At 37.0% G+C, this 21120-nt stretch overlaps 2 protein-coding genes across 4 annotated transcripts in view; one reads left to right on the top strand and one right to left on the bottom strand.

Annotated features, from left to right (window-relative positions):
- shroom2a (shroom family member 2a) overlaps positions 1 to 21120 on the bottom strand; it is a 172857-nt gene that overhangs the window by 55487 nt on the left and 96250 nt on the right. The gene's annotated exons all lie outside the window — the stretch shown is intronic.
- Positions 1 to 21120, top strand: part of lrrc7 (leucine rich repeat containing 7) — a 133531-nt gene that overhangs the window by 4935 nt on the left and 107476 nt on the right. For all 3 annotated transcript variants that reach the window (XM_060867650.1, XM_060867652.1, XM_060867651.1), the window contains one exon: positions 14778 to 15054. The gene's annotated coding sequence lies outside the window, so the exon portion shown is untranslated. The remainder of the gene's footprint in view (positions 1 to 14777; positions 15055 to 21120) is intronic.

Here is a 21120-nt window from a genome sequence, read left to right on the forward strand (position 1 = left end):
CTTAATGTAGTGTCAAATGTAAATTTTCATATTAGTGAATTAAATGAATTTTTGCTCATTGGCATTTTTTTAAACAAACCTTTTTTGGTTTTATTCCACAACATGACTACCAGCTTCTAATAACCAAAACCACCAAGCAATTCCAAATCACTTAGCCAGTAGCACTTCTGATTGGTCAGAAGATGCTGATTTGTTTTCTATAACCAACATAATTCTGGCTGCAAGGAAAATCACAGGTTTATATTATCGTGCTTGTTTGAAGATGTTATAATTTTTGTAATAACAGCTAAATTACAGGGGACTTGGATATCAGAAATTCAACAGATTTTAAAAAATGTTGATCTAGTGAAGTCTTCTGTGAAGAGATGTTTAGTTAACATTTATGCAAGGAGTCTCCAGTGTCAGCACTTTGAAACCATCATTGGTAAAGCTGTAACTTTAGGTTTTCCCCCATGGGAGAGTCTTCAGGAGGGAGGTCTTTGTTTTTTTGTTTTTTTTTTGTGGATGATCCACAATATTAAATGTAACTGTAAATTAATGAGATATATGATATGTTCTCTAGTAAATAAAACAATTCTTAATACTGGACAATTGATATTACCCAGATATGCTATTATAGAGCATTAATCAACTATTTAAGTAGTTCTTTTAGAAAATAAACCTCAGACTATCACAGAAAGTTCGGGTACAAATACTCACATTTTAATGGCTTGGCAATTTTTAGATATATTTCCTCCATTGCATACAGAATACTAAAATACCTGATAGTTATGTTCACATATGTGACTGCTTCATTAGAAAACCGATGTTACCTCAAACCCACTTTATATTTGATTCTTTTATAGTGTTGCTTAACTTTTTGGGTGAAAATATAACAATGTAAAAAAAAAAAAATTACGTCACAAGTCTGTTTCTGTTCAACATTACCTCAGTTGTAAAAGGGCAAAAAGTTTTCATTCTTACGATTGATTTGTTTTTGTTTTCTTCTAGTTCAAGACATTAAAATTGAGACATTTTTAATTTGAGGTATTAACTCTCTCTGTGTAAATCTCAGCTCTCTTTATCTCACCCTTTTTTCATTGCAGTTGAACATGGCAACTGGAGCTGGCAGTTTAATTCCATGGTGCATCTTCGCACTCATATCTGTCAGCGGGTCGCTGCATAATTAGCTGTGAATATCTGCACAGGTTTCCATGGTGCAGCATCCTCTCTTTGCAAAGAGGCCAACCCACACACACACATACTCACACACACATACTCACACACACATACTCACACACACACACACACACACACACACACACACACACACACACACACACACACAGTACAGAGCTGAAGCTTTAGCACGTTATTATGATTATCACCTACTACTGTGGGTTTGGCGTGTCCTAACACAATGTGTGGCGGCCAAAGAGACTGAGAAATTTGGCCCTGAGACTCAGTGGTAGGGAAAACTGCTGCATGTCTCTTTCTAACAGGTGAGCTGCGCAGAGCCGAATTTGGGTTCTTCAAACAATTTCTGCTCCTTATGTAGGACAGTCTATTTTCCATCAGCTGTACAGACACAAGGCCTTTAAACATACCACAGTGTTGAAAGCCACCTCAAGAACACATTTCACCTTGTGATTTGTCAGGTTTGAGATGATGAACATGAGCATGTACTGCATTTTATTTTTCTTTTATTTCTTTTTCTTTTATTCTTTTTGCCTCTGTCTGGTCATTTGCTCTGTTGGATCGGGTCAGGAAGGACCCAGTGTTTCTCTCAGCACTGCTGTTTGCTGTTTTTGGCTATGAATATGCAACATAACCTTCTTTTGCATTCTCTCTCTCTCTATCTCTCTCTCTCTCTCTCTCTCTCTCTCGTTTTGTTGCTCTCTTTCTCTCTTTGCAACATTTTGGCTTTTCAGCCTACAGATGAGCTTTCATTGAAGCAGTGAGTAGGCGTCTGAAGCGGGAGTGCGTTCTCTGCGGAGGGAGAGTAAGGGCTTATGGTTATGCTCTGCTGCAGGGATGCAGTATACCAAGAGTTTTAGTATTAGACCTGAACTGCAGTGTTCAAGTTCTTTAGCATGCTTATCTCCTCGTTCACTCACTCACAGACACATGGCTGTTCATAGCTAAGTAAAAATCGTGAACTGTGTTTTACTTATACTTAGTTTCAGTTGATGCCATTAGATGGAGTTGGCTAAGTAGGACATAAAAAGTGTTTTGTTCCTCTTATACCATATGAATTTATCAATATCTATAAACCATCGTTCCTTCACTAGCCTCTTCCTTTTTTCTCTCTTGAATTGAAGCAGCTTTTCACGTTAGAGAGAAAGCACAAAGCCCTCCATCATGTAATGCTGAGGACTTTGGGTCTGTGTCAGACTTAAAAAATGTTACAGCCATAAATACAGTCCAAGTCATGTTGTTTGGGGGAAAAATAGTTATCACCTCATTGTGCCTTCTGACCTATGAGTGGATTCATCAGCACTGTGGTATAATGCTATATAATACACCACATTTTATACACACTATCTCATATGATATATATCCTATTTCAGATGTCATTTCTTTGGGCTGAGGTGTTAATTGTTCCCCATATTGGTTTTAGCACTAAGTGCCTGTGATGTGCCAATTTTCCCAGACTGCTGTGGTTTTGCATCAAACTTGAGCGGACCACAGTGGGAAAGCAACCCACCAGCTTTCAATTCATGGCTCTTTATTAAAACACTCTGGAGCCAGCCTGGTCGTGGGAGGAGAGGCAAGTAAATGAGAGGCGAAAGAGAAGAGTAATGTGACTGGAATGCATAGTGAATCCCCTCACATCTCTCCTTCTATTGCCCTTCTCTGTTGTGGCATTTAAACTAAAAATTCTTCACACTTTTCTGAAGCAACAGGATGTGCAAAACGACTCATGATTACCTATTCCATATTCACTCAACAATTTGGCAGAAACAGATCTTGCACAATTGACCTGGTATTCATCTATTCATAGATGGTATGAATATTCATAGCTGTTTTATTAAATAGCAGCTGTACGGTACGTGGCATGGAAATCTCTCTATGCATGAAATTTTATGCTTTCTACCACAGCGCTGTGAAATGCTTGATTCCGATTGGTCAGAAGGTCTGGATTTCTGTAACAGTAGCTGTGACAGTATTTACGGATGTATGGTTTATAGAAATGTGCTCTATACATAGACTTGTATGTCAAATTCACAAACACATTTTCAAATAGTGTTAGATACGGTGAAGTTTTTTGAAGTGATTATTTAGTTAATTTAGTGTTTTGGGAAGTGTCAGCACTTTGCGATATTCAGAGATAAAGCTGTAATTTTTTGCTTTGTGCAAGTCTTTGCAGTTGCTCTGTAACTTGACAAGCTGTGGGTTTTTTATGTCACCTTAATTAACTTATTAACTCAACAAGAGACACAAAAAAGAAGAACTTGTGCAGGGATTATTATTTAAAACAGTGATAACAGAAAGTGAGATGTTTCACGGACATTCCACAATGTTGAATGTAACTATAAACAAATAAAATATACGAAGTCTCATTCTTTTAATTCATACGAAAGTGTAATCATTGGCAGATTTTTGTTTGAATAGAAAATAATCAGCTTTCTGTCACACCACACCATTGTTGATTATTTTTTGATAACAGCATGGCTCATGTTTTATTTCTTTGCTCTTTCATGTGTAGGTTATTATGGGTAAAATAAGTGCAGAGGCATGAAATTCTTACGAACAAACTTTCTTCTACTTAAAAAATTAGACTTTTTTTTTTGCTAGTACGTTTCTATAGACTAAATTTCTTTTTAATTGTGTTTATGATAAGCATTACATATGTTTTGGAACAAACGCATTATCAACAATCCCAGCTGAGACTGCGTCAGCCATCAGACATGGATCACAGTCATTTACAATGAAACCGCTTTGTATTTAATTCCACAGTGGTGTATGTAGTAAATTATTGTTTTCTTTAGTAAGAAAAGTTGTTGTCTCTTCTGGGTGACTCTCTTGAAAGTGATCTCAGACTTGTCAGACATACAGTATCAGACTTCTAATGATCTAATAGGTGTCTAGTCTAGTCTTAGAAAATGGAAAACACCATTCAGCTCATTGGATCAGTCCCTGTTACTAATCAAAAGCACTTATAATCTGTATCTAAGTATCTCTCTGCTAACCAGCAGATATGCTGCCATAAGCAGCATGCAGTAGCTCTGCTTAACTACCGGTAACTTTGTTGTCATCCCTGTGATCTGTGCGAAAGAAATTTGATGCTGATTTTAGCTCTCATTAAGTTCTTCCCTAACGAGTAATATTTGACCAGCAAATACCATCTGTGAATGAATTTTGGCACTGCTTAATGTGTGTTGTTTTATCGATGATAATGAGGCCACCGAAATGATCAAAGCTGTTGATTTGTTTATAGAAGAGTGGAAATTGTGGCCTGGTCAGGTTAATATTACTGTTTAATCAGGTATTTCTACAATGACCCAGTATTCCTTTGTACCCCTCCTTTGTTTGGACTCTTTTGTGAAAGGGCAAATCTTTGAACATTTTACATATAGCCTTCAAGGGTTTCACAATGGGAACCAGAAAAACCAAAGAACCCATTAGGCTGCTAGTTGGAGTCTTGTTTCTTATATATTTGTAGAACAAGGCAGAGCCCAGGGGCCCAGAGTCTCTTGTTTAGCTTTATAAAGTGGTAATGTGGATTTTTTTTAAAGGGAAAGCCTTTCTTTGAAAGTTATGTCTTTCCCTCGGGGATAGATAGAATAACACATTTTGGGTACTACAGTATTTGGATTTCTTTTCTGAAACGGTACCTGAACTGTACAACCCTGGATTGTTAAAGGTTCTTGCTTTCTAGACCTTATCTGGTCCAGCCCTCTGTTGAAGGGTTCCATATAAAACCTTTATGGGGTCCCCAATGAGACAAACTGAAAAGCCTCTGGAGTGCTGGTTGAATTTTTTCTAATAATTAAACTACACATATCAGGGTTTCTTTAGGTGGTTAATGGTTTAGCTTTATAAAGAGGTTCAACATGGACCTTTTTTTAAATGGGCAACCTCTTGTGATTGGGTTAAACATAGAACATTTGATGCTTCCACAGGGAGACAAAAATGGAAGAAATCTCTCGGGTGCATTTGAGGGTGCTTTTTTTCCTTAAATGTCTGGAGCTGCATTCCTAGATGTTCAGTGTTTCTAAATTTTGAAAGGTATTCTACTTAGAACCCTGGTTATAGGATTCATCATAAAATCTTTTTCATTCACCAGGTTCTTAGATTCAAGATCCCTTTAGAGTGCTAGTTGTAATTCATTCTTAGGATTAATTGTATGCCAGTGGTTCTTGGAGTGTTTAGTGCTACAGTTTTTTGGGTAGGTTCTACATGGAGCATTTTTTTTAAAGAAAACCCTACTGAACAGCCTTTTAAGGTAATATTTAGGACTCTTTTTCTATAACGGTGCCTGTTTCTGAACATGTATTCCTAGAAACGCTAGATATAAAAGTTATAAAATAAGTTCTATATGGAACCTTGTCTGTTGTAGAATTGTTCATACAATCTTAGAATTAAGGGTATCTCAGGAGATCTTTTGTGGTTAATGAAGAAATTCTGTACAGACCATTTTCTTAAAGGACCTACACAGAACCTCTAAAGACACTCTGGAGAGGAGAAATATTTAATTTCACAAAGTAATACCTGAGCTTGGATATGATACTATGACTTAAAGTCATGAAAAGATTGTTCAAATATTATTTACCTTCCTTTTCTTCTGACTAAACAATTAACCATTTCCTCTTATACTTTCTAGCCCATAAAATTCTGACAGTATTTTTAGTCATTTGCTTTAAAGCAAAAATATTCTCTCAATACATTGAAACTAATAGAAAAGCTATGTAGATACAGATGTGTTTAATGTAACCTGAACCCACAACATATCTAGGGTGTGTAAAGGGTTAAAATTATGATTGCGTCAAAGCTCCCACATCAACCATTACATCTGTTTCAGTGATGAATCTCTGTTCAGTTTGGACTGATCCATTGGCAATATTACGCCCTCAAATGGCTATCTACTTTTTCTTTCTTTTATTATTATTTTTTTCTTAAAACTATTACTTTTTACCAGTATAAGTAGCCTGAAATAAAACAAACCTGAAAACTAATTTTAATAATAAATATTTGGGTATAGAGTCTAATTAATGAGACTGATGGTTTTAATGTGATGTATGGATTTCCTTCCTGCATATTCAGTCTGGAGTTCACCAACAAGCTTTGAGGAACAAACGTAGGTATGTCGAACATAGAATATGCAGTAATACTTTAGTATTGTGGGCCACAAATACTAGACAGTACCGAGAAGAATATGGAGACAGTTACACAAAAAAGGCAGGCAAGTTTTAAGTATTAAATCATTATTAATAATTATGAAAAGATTAAATAAAAATAAAATACAAAAAACTAAGCTATTAGTGTGTAAAGTAGATATTCAGATAGTTTATTTTTTACAACAAATAAGAAATACTGGTACCTTTTCCAGAATAAAGGTTATTTATAGAATTGAATTGTTAACTATAATTTTAGTCAGTAACCACTGAAACATGCCTGCGACAGTAGCATGAATGTAAAAATTTATATGATGATAAGATGGGCATAAAAGTGATGGAGATCTGCAGTGCTGGAGAATCAGCAGTATATTGTCCATCTCTGTTCATATCTGCTCAGTAGATGGTGCCATGGCAGCATTTTGAAATTACTGTCAAGTCTTTTTTGGCTATTTTACTAGACGTTATCTGCATTATGTTGTCTGTATAAAAATCTCAGCCATGGTGATGCACTTGCTTATTTGCTGCTTTGGAGATTGTGTGTGACATATCAGCTCTGGCCTCCTTCAGCATCTTATCGCCTCTAAATAGAGAAAATGAAAAGTCAGAACCTCGGCACTTCAGAGATAAAATTCATTCAGTAAGTAAAAATGATTCCTCATATTGTAGTATCCTGTAAAGTGGTTCTTTTACATTTAAAAGTGAGTGCTTTTGTGTGCCTCGTCATAATTTGCATGCTCTTGGCGTTCTACAGTAGGTGGTACAATGACAGAACTTAATGCACATCCGCTGTCTTGCACTTTCTCCCCCGTTCCCTGCAGTTTCCATGGCAACTCAGTGCAGCATGGCCGCAATTCGGCCCACTCAGGCAGCATCTCTCTCTGTGGAAGTCACGAATAAAACGTAGTCTCTGTGCACCTCATCGTGAGCACTGCAGCACACGCTCGGGCATTTCCGCCTGACCCCATGCACTTAATCAGCTCTTCCAGACATTTGTCTCTCCCCCTCTGTCTTCTTCTTTTTCGTGTCTGGGGAAGCAGTGAAAAAGGAAAAAGTGTACATGAAGTGATATGTCATCTTTTTTCAGGGTCACCACGAAAGGGCGCAGACGACGTTGGTGTCAGATAAAGTGACTGGGGGGCTTGTAATTTTTATCTGACTTCGCTTGAAGTCTTGGGGCTATAATTTGGCTCACTGCTTATAATAACTCCAAATTATAATAATGTAGCTTACATTAACACTACCCTGTGGCATTTGCTGCCATTTGTTGGCATGTCCAGTGATAATGCAGATATGTTGTGATAGCTTTCTTAATATTTCTGGCATGGTAGCTTCTTAGAAAGATGAATAACGTAAAGTATCTATTTAGCATTTCTTACGACATCTATTTCTCTATGCGGTGACAGCTGGTGGTGATATTAAATGGGAGGGCTAATCTCTATCTATCTATCAATAGCTTGACAATGAAACTATTGGAGTTGAGCAATGCAGTATATCACAAGATCTCACTGATGAAATAATAATAATGTAGGGCAAACTATTACACACACACACACACACACACACTCACACACACTAGGAGATAGGCAGCTGCGTTCATTATTTCACTGTGATTTGTGGCTTCATGCAGTGTTTCCTCATTATACCAAACATGTTAAACAGAGACGTTGTAACCTTTTTGTTCAAACCAAAAAATACTAATATACAGTTCTGTCATCTGTTCTTTTGTGCATTTTGTCATTGGTTTACACAATGTGTGCTTAGTTTGCCCCTGTTTTTTTTTTCCCACTAGATGAAAATAAGAAAAATCCTTTTTGCCATATATACACTATAGCACAATGAAAGTCTTTTCTGTGCATATCCCAGCTTTGGAGGTTGTACCATGGCCTGGCATGATACAGCGCTAATGGAGCAGAGAGGATTAAGGGCCTTGATCAAGGGCCCAACAGTGGCAGCTTGGCAGTGCTGACCTTTTGATTAATGATCCCGAACCTTAACCACTTGAGCTTCTACTTACAATGGTAGAGGCTTAGTATGATAGACTTAATATACGTCACCTGTTTATTAAACCCATGACTGTCTTTCACATGTGCTTTCTCAATCACTGCTGATGACGTGTTACAGATGTGTCAGTGACAGTCACAAATCTAGCGGTTGTTTCACTCTGTGTAATTACTGTACCTGACATAAATATCATTGAAATGTGGTGCTTGGGACGCCTTGATTATATGTACCTAGGGACTTATATAAAAAATCATTCTAGAATTATTTCCATAGCTTTTAATATAATAATAATAATAATAATAATAATAATAATAATAATAATAATAATAATAATAATAATAATAATATTGCAATGCTTTATTCAGTCTTCTGTGCTAAGTATAACTGAAAATAAATACATTAGAAATCCAGATCATTGTATTAAGGTTTAATTAATTTTCTTACATAAATATTCATATAATTCAACTATTATTTGTAGATATCTACTTTTACATTAAAAATAAAAATTTCCCTAATAAAAACCGTAAACATGTCAGGTTTTAATTAAGCTTAAATCTGATGGGTTAGTTTTAAGACTAACTAAACTGACTGAAAGTGTTTCTGTTATATTCTACATGCTAGTTCTAGTGCTGGATTAAGCTTCCCATTATGATAAACCATCGTTACATGTCATAGGTTACATCAGAACACATTTAATAAAGTGTTCGTTTTTCTGTTTGTTTTGAAAAGTACAGCATCACTTGTTCATACCACTCTGTGTATTTTTCTGATGACAAATACTTTTTGAAGTCTTTTTATCACTGACAGACAGAAAGGGCTTATACCTGCTAGCACATTCATACTAACCATCCCTGATGTTATGTACCGTATTTTATGACCACTGTACCTGAGTTTGTTCCATGCTCACAGAAAATGTAGTGTTTTGAAAGTATAAGTGCATACCATCATCTGTCCTGTAGTATACAATTGCCAAAGCACAAGAGAAAATAGCATGTGATGTCAGACATGAAGACAGCTGTCACGACAATTGCAGTTAATGGAAGGTGGCTCAGTTATACAACAGTCAACCAAATGCACTAAGGTCTAAAGTCTAAGGCCCAGAACATGTATGAACAAAGTGAAAACATGAATGAAAATAGTGAAGTTTTGGTATCATTTAGCTTATATCAGTGTGTTCTTGAAACACACAATTAAACTACAATTACCCAGCACGATATTTCTGGTGAATCCCTTATTTAATGTCACTTTTGACAATTATTAAAAACTCAAAAACATACTTCAACATACTTGGAGGAGAACTTTAAGCAGCCAAATTCCCACAAGACGCTGCACACACTAGACATTGGCTATAGCATGGATGGAGCATCGTTCTTTGTGTGCCTTTGCCATTGTTTAGTCTGTAGGCCATGATTCTGAGCTGTTTTGATTCTGATTGATTAAGTCCATGACATGTGCTCCTTACAAGTGAAAGAAGCACGTGGTCGGTTGCAATGGCAAGATGATGATTCTTGTCAGTTTCCGCTCCAGCTCAGAAGAAAATGGAGGCACAGCACATTATTTTGCCATTAGAAAGTCATTCTTGCTTTTCAGACCAAGATGAATAGCTTCAGTAATGGCAAAATATATCAGCTTCCATTTCAGGCTAAATAGGATTTTTGTTCAGAAGCCACAACACTAATCACCCAGAGCATAGAACATGCTATAAGAGTTATTAAGACTGATGTACAGTCTTGTAAATGTGCCAGAAACTGTTCTTTAGACAAAATTCATAGAATAATCATTATCTGGTTTCTACAAGAACAGTTTCATTGATGGATTAAAAAAATTAAATTACTAAACAAAATGTTGTTTACAAAAACTTTCTTATTATCACTGTATGCATTATGTGAAAGGATTTGAGGTCAAATCAAAAACCTGAACCAGCAGGTTTATTAGAGGACTATAAAATGTTCTTTATGAAATCAAAACTTTTCTACTCTGACTTTGCACTTAAAAACATTTTCTGGCATCCATATTAGGCTTACTATTTATTTTTCACTGGAATTTATGTCCCCAATATTTGATTTGGCTTAGTACTTAATGTTTATTCAAAAATAAAACCTTTATGGTGATTTAAATTTGGCATTTGGCAAATGCCTTCATCTCAAGCTACTTACATTTTATGCAACTGAGCAATAAGGGCCTTGCTCAGGGGCCCAGCAGTGGCTACTTGGTGGACCTGGGATTCCATCTCACAACCTTTTAATCGGTAGTCCAACACCATAACCACTAAGCTACCACATCCCATAGTTACAAAAATGTAGCCAAAGTATAAGTTTTAGTTATTACTGTACTGCAGTGGATGCCCATCAAATTCTCGTTTGTGCAAAAAAGATGTTTAGGTCTTTTGTTTAGCTTAAAGTCATATTTAATTGGATAATTGTTGATATTTATTACAGTGAATTCATGTCAGGATCACTGGATGTGAGCTGGGAATAATCCCTGAATGGGATGCCAGTTCATAATAAAGCACCAGGCACATTCACACACTCCTTCACATATACTGTACAGTAGGGTACATTTTAAGTCAGGCAACCAACCGGCATATTTTTTGAAAGTGGAAGGAACTTGGAGGTTCTGAGGCATTTCCAAGGTATATTCCCACCTTACTCCCAGATTTAGATAAAATCCAAATGGACATGAAAGTAAAAAATACAATACTCTATACAGGCAGTATCCCTGACCCTGTTGCTGAAGAGAAATGAGGGTTTCTTTTTAGGTCACATTTGTTGAGTGTACCGTTTCTGTAGAAACATTACGCTTAGAAAATGCAGGGCACCCAAAAATCAAAATAGGCCAGTGGTCTGAATTGGCTGGATTTTAGCTTCTTTGTTTTATCCACAGTCTTCTATGTAATATTACATACCCTCATCTCATGTCTGAGGGCTATTCATAATATAACATTCATAACACTTGTCATGCAAGTGCCTTCAGTTGCCTTGGTGACTGCATGCAATGATGTATTCACATGAAATTTAGATTGTCATATTTAATCTTTCTTGCAGTTGGACTCATCTCATCCAGAGCTCTTACTATATGAGTATACACAGCACAGGCCAAATTCAGTAAGAACATTTTTTAAAGAGATGCCGTCATGTGCAGACACAAAAAGCTCGGTCCTGTCTGAAACACACAGCATAGTCATTTTTAGATGACAAAAGGCACACCATATCCCTTTTTTCAAAAACAGAGTCACTTCAGGCAGGGGCATGAAAGAAATCTACTTTGTGAGAGGCCATATGGGCTTTATTTGGTGCCTGAAGGTACACTTGTGTTATGTACCCTGTTCATGTGGCAACCTTGGTTATCCTCATTGCTCGCCCCAGGCCATCATTACCAGATGAGACTTAGTGTCCGCTATAAACATATGAATGTGTCTCAGTGTTTGCAGTACTTCAATAGAAGCCATGTTGATGATACGTCCCAGAAATGCAGAACCAGGGGGACAGTTGCTCCATTTTTTCCCTCTGCAGCCTTTATTAAATTATTTCTCTTTTATTTGTGCCGTTTTGGACCGAATTGTACCTTTGTAGCTGAATTCCATTTTCACGAATGGTTTATTGGAAATAACAGATGTCTGTATTGTTTTTATAGCCATATATCAGTTATGAATTCATTAGAATTTGCCCACACAGCTTGTGTTTCATTGTTGCCTCTCTGACAAATTGTTAAAAGACAGCACTGATGTTTGAATCTGATATGCAAATATTTTGTATATTACAAACATACAGTAGCCTAAATGTAAATTGGATTCATTCTCTTTTCCATCTCTCATTATGAAGGAGTCTCTAATTTTGAGACAAGACTGAAGGGTAGCTTTGAGAGTACTGGCTCTGATTTCCATCTATGTTTTTTTTCCTCTGCAGAAGCTGCGATTTCACCAATCTTAATCTCTCTGCCTGTCTAAAAGTTAGGTGTTTTTTTTTCTTCGTCTTCATTTTTTTTATTAGAACGCCCATTGTGACTTGGGAATCTTTAAAATGCAGTCAGAGCCTCAGGTATGGAAAACCAACTGGCATTTGGAGGCCATCCTAAAAACTGTATTAGCACTTTCACTGAAACATTTCAAGGAGACTGTTAAATATAAAGACATGAAACTAATGTCTTTCCTTACTGTCAACATAAAGTGATGCATGATATAAATACAAAAAATAAATTGTATTTTTGTTTCCCTGCCTTTACAGTTATAATGGATTTTTTTTTTGTTCACTGGGGCATTACAAGTTAGGAGTACATATCTTGGCAATAATTTTTGCACTGACATAAAATTTTGTGCATCTTGGGCACCAAAACATATGTTTACATTGTATGGCATTTGGCAGACACCCTCATCCAGTGGAACTTATTTTCATACAATTGAACAATTGCAGGTCCCAAGGCCTTGTTCAAGGTCCCATGAGTAGCAGATGGGCAATGGTAGGATTGAACTCACAGCCTTCTGGTTAACCATTGAGGTACTACTTGATTATACCAGAATACTTTTAAATAATTTGCATTGCTTGGTTTTGAAACCGGAAATCAGTCCTGCATACCCATACTAAATTTGGTATATATTGCTACAGGACCTTTATTTTTATTTGCAACAGCTGTTGAAGCAATATGTTGGAAATTCAGATGTCCTTTGGCTAAGAAATTGAATTAAAAATAACACTATCTGAATTATCATCATCTTCATCATCATCATCGTCATCATCATCATCATCATCATCATCATTATCAGCAGCATCATCCTCATCATCACTAATTATTAACCTTCACATAGATTCAGTACAACACATAGTGCTTGGATCCCTTGAAGTTATGATTTTACAGCAGTTGAATGTTATTACTTTGTAAGGCATTGAAACCTCTGAATTGATGGAACAAAAATAGCATGTGCTTTAGGCCTTGGATTTGGGTTTTTCAGGACATATCTACAAATAGCTACATCTCTAAGGCAGGGTGTCTCTAGCATCATTCACATAACCTTCTTTATCCCTACAATGAAGTTTAAAGGGATTTTCTACGATTGCATCTCATTGCTATGACTCACTGTCTTTCTGAAGGCATGTTCAGATCCATTGACTGAGATACATGTTATAGGCTCTTGCTCTTGCTGTGTGTCCTGTGGTATGTCTTCCTGTTCTGGATTAGTATCACACTAAGACCCCAGCTATGTTATTAGGGGCTGATTTGAAGTAACGATGTCCTGAGGGTGTGTGGAAAATGAACACCATTGACAAACACATAAACTGCAAAGAAAACCAGAGTTTTATTGCTCATTAGCACTGGTTATAGCCTGTGTTAATCTCCTTTATCCCTTATTAAATGTACAATGTCAATACACTGGTGGATATTGTATACGAACTGGAGTAACACCGTGTATCTAATAGTAATGTCCAAACTTTACACTTTTATCGTTATATGTTTTACACTGATCTGGGGAAATCAGTATGTTATAGTCCAGACAAGCCGACAGTTCATGCATCGTTTAGTGTCTTTGGGATTTGTATTGTGAATTAACCTGAATGTTATTTTATTATGTTTTCATTATTGTGTCCTTTGTCAACATATCATGAGCATCCAACTTAAGTCCCAATAAACTGAAAATTCGATTCAATTGTATTTCTATAGTGCTTTAAATAATGTACATTATCAAAAAGTAGTTTTAAGTTTAGTATATAAACTATACATTTTCATTTTATCCCTAATGATCAAGTCAGAGGCAACAGTGGCAAGGAAAAGCTCCCTGAGACTAGAATTGGAAGAAAGCTTCAGAGTAATCAGACTCAAAGATTAAAGAAAATACCCTCAATCCTCTGGTCACTTTTTTTTACCTCATCCGTTACCTAACTTTTCTGCATGTGCCTGTAACATGATAGACTGTTGAGGTTTATGATGCAATAACGAGTCCACTTTGTAAAAGATCATAGCTAAAGCTATATCTTTATGTTTTCTGACATTCCGTAAATTCCGCAGGATGGAAGCTAACAGGATATCCTGCAAATAAAATAGACATTAAAATCAGAACCTGGAGAAGTAACCAACTATAACAAAAGTGATAACATATGTGGAACTCAGAGGACATAAAGGATAAAAAAATGTGACATGCAGTTGTCTAGTAAATAAAAAACAGATTGTTGTGGAAAAAGAGGAATAAATTATAAATTAATTATTCAGTTAACTGGATGTGCTGCATCACACCACCGTTTATATGACGTGACAAAAAAAATAAAACTTTTTTGACTTATTTGAAATAAGTCAACTTATTAGTTGTTCTACATCCATGCCACCCCATCATTCATTAGACCTTTCACTGTACCTGACTGTTATGTTTTTAAACCCTTGTCAGATATTTCATTAGAATTTTCTGCTGTGAGATCTGAACTGAGCTGCAAAAACGGAGAGTAACCTGCTGTTTAAATCTGAATGTTACAGGCTCACGTGGCTTCCAGGGGCAGCATCTGCTGGTCATCATGTCAGGACTGAGATTGGAGGCATGGATGACCTAATTAAACATCTAATCAGAGCCTAGTGGATTTGGATAGGAGGCTGAAGATGTGGCAGGTCAACAAGAGTGAATACACATAAAGGAGCTGGACGGCTATCCTTACCCATCAGTATTAATCTACAGAGGCTTTGTCCGGATCTGCCTGGGCTCAAAATCTGAGTGCAGGCTTCAGAAAATACTAAAGGGCATCCCATCTCTACTTTGGTAAGTGACTGGAATAGCAAGAGGATTGCTGTGGGCCTGCTGCTATGGTTTTCTGCAGTCATCATGATGAGTCTTATTTCAGTAACCTCATATTTCATTAAAAAAAAAAATCATTCGCTTCACTGATGATCCAAGTTTCAACCTACATAATTAACTCAAGTGAAAAATATATATTAAAGGTTGCATGTAGAACCAGATATTTTAAATTCTGACCTTTCTTTGACTAAAAAGTGGAAAGAACTGTCCATCAGTTATAATGTGGAGCTGTTTATTATAAGAGAATTTACTGTAAGATGTGGTTTGCACCAGATATCTGGAGATTGCAACATTTATTCTAACACATGCTTGCTTTTTATTTGGCAGTGCTTTTCTTAAATGTCATTTTTGTTGATATCTGGCAGTGCAGCTGGCTGAAAAGGAAACAATTTGAGTGAATCTAGATGCTTCTAGGCAGTTTCACTGCTTTTGGTGCTTTTTACATTCTGCCTCAGGTGTTAAACAACATGAGCAGAGACAATTTAGAGCATGACTAATGTTTGCCATGGTAGTGCGTTCAATTTTACTGAGATGATGAACATTGCTGTCTCAAAAAAAAAAAAAAAAAAGAAATATAGCAGTTGGCTGCCTCTCTTGTTAAATGTTATGGATGGAACTGGAACAGATCTGTTTGATCTCCATAAGCGAACGGGGCTGTAATGGATGGTCTCGGGAACATGTCTTGCTCTGAGCATTTTGGCCAGGTGTTCTCATTAACACTTTCTCCTCAGGCCTCAGGGGTGAGAGAGGTGGGTGAGGACAGTATTTGCACAGTCCTCTCATCTCACAAACAGGAAGAATTATTTACAATGGAACATTCCTTGCTTTGGTGAAATTGCTGTACCTAAGAAAATGCCTGTAATGTTTGGTTTAACGTACATTTCTGTTTAATTCCTGGCTTTTTGATACTTGTTTGACAGGCGGGTTTGTGAGCCAAGTCATTTATCATACTAGAGCTGAGTGATGGAAGTATGAATCGGTATGCTAACTCTTGAGGGTCACATTTTAATTGTAATTCAAAAGAGCCCATACTCTATTGAGCTAGTATCTATGTCTCTCTCTCTCTCTCTCTCTCTCTCTCTCTCTCTCTCTCTCTCTCTCTCTCTCTCATTTTCCTTTTCACCATCCTCTCTTCACTCTGGACAATATTACTGATAGCATGCTGATAGTCCTGTATGCACAATTAGCAAGGCTTGTTCCCATGGAGATATATAGAGAGTGGTGGCCCAGTGGTTAAAGGCTACTGATCGGAAGACCGGGAATTAAATCCCAGCACTACCTTCTTTAAGTCAATACAAACTGAATGTGTCTTGGTGGAGCGGTAATGTTGCAGCCTCACAGCTCCAGCACTCCTGGTTCAATCCAGCCTGGGTTACTGTCTTACCGATCCCTCCAGATTTCACTCCATCTTTTTTGCTGGGGGAACATGCAAGATGGATTGGATAAGATAAGTTGTCCATAGGAATGAGAGTGTGTGTGTGTGCCCTGCGATGGGTTGGCACTCCGTCCAGGGTGTATCCTGCCTTGATGCCCGATGACGCCTGAGATAGGCACAGGCTCCCCGTGACCCGAGGTAGTTCGGATAAGCGGTAGAAGATGAATGAATGAATGAAGTTGTCCATAGGTGAAAATAAGTGTGTGAACGTGTGTTTGAATGTGACCCTGTGATGGACTGGCATCCCATTAATGGTGAACATCCATGCCACACTTCTGCAAGCACAGCAATGTTTACTGAAGTTAAATGAAAGTTTAAAATCAAATATGAATGTTACACTTTATGCCGGAAACCTGGCAAAAACTAGTGGGAAATTCTCAGTGGTAGAATTGGCAGCATATTTGTTAAATAGTTTGTACCTGCATACATTGCTTAAATAACCTTTTTTGAACCAGAATGAATTAATAAATACAGTGAAAGCATCAGACTGCAAATCACATTTTCATAGTCTCAAACCTTTTGAGCTCTCACACACACTCACAACTTTTATATCCGATCACGCCCTCAAACCCGTTATAACTATCCACTAACTCACATCCACAACCTTTATAACTGATAGCTCACTCATACCCACAACCTTCATAACTGACAGCTCACTCATACCCACAACCTTCATAACTAACCACTCTCTCATAACCATACATTTCATAACACTGACCATGCCTCACAGCCATAACCTTTGTAACTGACCATTTTCTCTCACACCTACAACCTTAATATCTGACCACTTACCCCTGAAAACTTCTGAATGTCCTTTATGGACATGCTATTTCTTTTTTCTTTTTTTAAATAATCCAACATACCCTAAATAGTTTGCATCTTATTCATAATGTATGTTTATCTCATTTAAATCTCTGTGTATGTATCTGAACTCATTATGAGAGAGCATTTGTATTTGGTTAGATCTCTAATCTGGTGATGACATTAGCAGTAAGATGTGTTGGACAATATAGAAAAGCCAAAATCTTCTGAATTAAGATACCTGAAATATGTTAATACTTTACTATATCATACTTTTGGAAAATAATCAAAATCGAGGTGTAAAAAATAAGTGTATCGCATCAAACGTCATCACACCACTCCACACTGATGCTCTATTCCTTACATAGCCTTCATTAATATAATGCACCAAAGAATCACATCAATAATTCTGCATCTCCTGAAAGCATTCTATCAGAGTTCCTTGACATCTCCCTCCACAGAGAGCCCTCTAACTAAGACATATGACTGAAGCTCAGAGATTGGTCAATTTAATCATTGGAGAAATTGCACGGAGATGCCTGGCTCTTATTGAACACATCTGTTTAGTTTCACCTTGCTCATTCCTCTAGCTTGTTGAGGTTTTACTTTGCTACAGATTGTTAAATATAGCCTGCATATTTATTTAGTCAAAAAGATCCAGCTCTGTTTTTTTTCTCTTTCACATTCATTTAGATGGAAATAAAAGATTCATTAAGCAAAAAGAAGAGAAAAAGAGTAGAAGGTGTGTTATAATCAGGAAAAGTCCAGATTCTAGCAAATTATTTTTCACTTTAAAGAGTGTTGTAAGCCTTCTTACGTAAGATCTCTTCATGAAGTTCTTTTCATGTTCGTTACACTGATCTACAGAGAATTCTATAGAGAAATCTCAGGCCTTATTAACTTTTTCGACTCTCAGTTCCCCATATTCGCTCAGATTAGAACTCAGATTCCTTGCTGTGACATTCTGCAGATTTTATGAGTGTGTGTGTGTGTGTGTGTGGGTTTGGGTTTGTATTTCCAGCATGACTACATATTTACAAAGACACATTTCATCCAGGAATGGTTGTTCCACAAACATATTTCATTGTCATGGACACATTGCATCGCTGTCTTGGAAAACCATCAGTCATTTCTATCTCTTTCTGAACATAATTATCTCTAAAACCTCTAGAAGAAAACTGATTACCCAGTTCTTATTCCTACTCATAATGGCTGACAAATCTTTTATTCACGGCCAATAAAGCAACCCAGAACCGGGTTGAAATTAGCACATCTTAAAACACTGAGGCTCCTAATAAACGATGTTAAACCTAATTCCAAGTAGCTTTAAGATCTGCTCATTTCTACTCAGCTCAGGGTGCCTTTAATAATGAATGAATTAAAGATGTGTCAGCTATTATGATCAGGAATAAGGACTATATTATCAGTTTCCATTTAAAGGTCAGAATTATGGTAATTACGGTCCGAAAGATGTCTGAAACTACTGTCCACCAGTTAGCCAAGACGGAGATGCCGTTTGACTCATGCTAATAGATCAGACCAGAATATCTCCGTCTGTGATTTTATGTAGATCAATGGGCCTTGTTGCCATGGCAACAGCGACAGATGGCGCATAGCTACGCTGCGGTAAAGCCAAGAGGAGAGAAAGTCTGGAGTCTCTGAAGAGAGAACGTGGTAGGTGGTGTAAGCTGGTTCATCTAATCGCTCCTTCTATCTGACACCCGCTCACTGTCTCTGTGTCAGCAGGAGCCTTTTGGTGAAGCCGTCATAAAGAATTTGCTGCTTATTTAACATGCCTGTGATGCTGATTAGATCTCTAGACTATACCTAGGTATGTGAATATCATACTTTATTTTTTGTTCAAAAATAAGCACAGTATCAAACAGCAAGCCTTATTGTAGATGTTAAGGTAATAAGGAATGATTAGTTGTAACTTAGAAATGCAGCTGTGACATGAGTGTACAGGTAATTGGCATGCGGTGTGTGATGAAAACCATAAGACTCCTGCCATTCATCCTTTTTTAAGCTTTATTAAGCTGAAATCCTTTAAAATACAAACTTCGAAACTAGATTTAATTGGTATTTTAGATGTTACAGGTCCAGGGGATTTTAATGTAGGAGACACTACACCACTATGTTATCTTTAAGAAAAGTGGAATTCATGCAATTTGATTTTCTTCTATTTACAAAAATGTAATTACCAAGATTTAATGCAACATTTATAAGCTTTTCCTCCTGGTGAATGAAGTCAATCTGAAAGTGAAATGGCAACAAATTATGGAGCTGTTTGTGGCTGAGTGCATCGGGTCTACAACTCGGCTAACGCCACAACATCTAGTGAGAATTTGAACAGAATTCACTACATCCATTCCATGCTCAATTTGCAACACATATAATTCTAAAATTGGCAGAATAAGTGCTAAAGCAAATGGCTGTATGATTCAACACATAAAATAAAGCAATAAGCCACAAGAGGGTACTGAGAAGGAAGCCACACTGTGCGTTACAGTGATTTTATTTTCCTAAAAAAAAATAAATAAAAAGAGAGATTATCACATACAAGATTTTGGGCTTTGTAGTTTCTCAATGGAGTAGCATTCCTGCCTCTCAGCTCCAGGTTCGATCCTGAGCTCAGGTTACTGTCTGTGAATGTGCTTCCTGTGTCTATGTGGGGTTTTCTGTGGTTCTCCAGATATCACTCACCTTCCAAAAACATGGGTGTATGTGGATTTGGCTAAAGATAAATTGCACCTAGGTGTGACTGAGCATGTGACTGTGTGCATGCATGGTACATTGCAATCTACTGGTATCCCTTCCAGGGTGTATTCCGGTCTCATGCCCAGTGTTCCCAGGAACAGGATTTGGATCCATGGCAAAAATTCCTGAAAATGAATGGATAAATGTCAATTGTGCAACATATAGCCATTACCTCTATTTATATAAGTTGTATTTTATTTGTATTTTTGTCGTTTTAGCTTGTCTTAACAGTAAGACCATGGTAAGGGAAACTAAAATACAAATCTGAAGCACATTAAATGGGCAGAATCAGGAACATAGGCATGCATACTCAATTATTCATTCAGTTCCATTCATTCAAATTAAAAAACGCGGTTTAACAAATTCCTAGGAACCTAGGATATAAAAAAAACAGAGGTGTGTATTCACTTTATAAAGAAGATAAATACTATGTGACTGTGTTCCCCTTGTTAAGCACAGTTTGAGAATAGTTCCCAGCAATGTCTTAAATGATTTATTAAATGGTGCTACAGCACACTGATGGCCTCTTACACCTCTGGTACACTCCTTTACCACTCCTGTTAAGTGAGAGGAGAACCTGCTGACTTAAGCTTTACTGCAGCACTGCTGAGTTCTTGAATCTGATTGGTCAGAAGGTGTTGATTTAGTTCCGATTACAGCAGCTCTGACTAGTTATGGTTTCAAGGCAAATCACTGTTATATTATGTGTTTATTTAAATAAACTTTTTCTGAAAGTTTTCAGTTCAGAGGACTGTGTGCTTTCTGGTTTTGTGGTAACAAGAAAAGCTGCATTTTTATCTTAATAACTGAGCGAGAGAGAGATTGAGAGAGAGAGAGAGAGAGAGAGAGAGAGAGAGAGAGAGAGAGAGAGAGAGACTGGTTTAGAAACGACTGTTTTAGCTACTATAATGTAAAGAGTAACCGACATAATTCACAGATTTCCCAACATATTAAAGTAACAATAAATGAATAAAAAGTGCTCGTTGGCTAAACCTGTGGTATACAAGGTACAAAAAAATCAAGACATGCTGTTATAG

Source organism: Tachysurus vachellii, chromosome 4 (genome assembly GCF_030014155.1).
Source record: "Tachysurus vachellii isolate PV-2020 chromosome 4, HZAU_Pvac_v1, whole genome shotgun sequence".
Classification (NCBI taxonomy): Eukaryota; Metazoa; Chordata; class Actinopteri; order Siluriformes; family Bagridae; genus Tachysurus; species Tachysurus vachellii.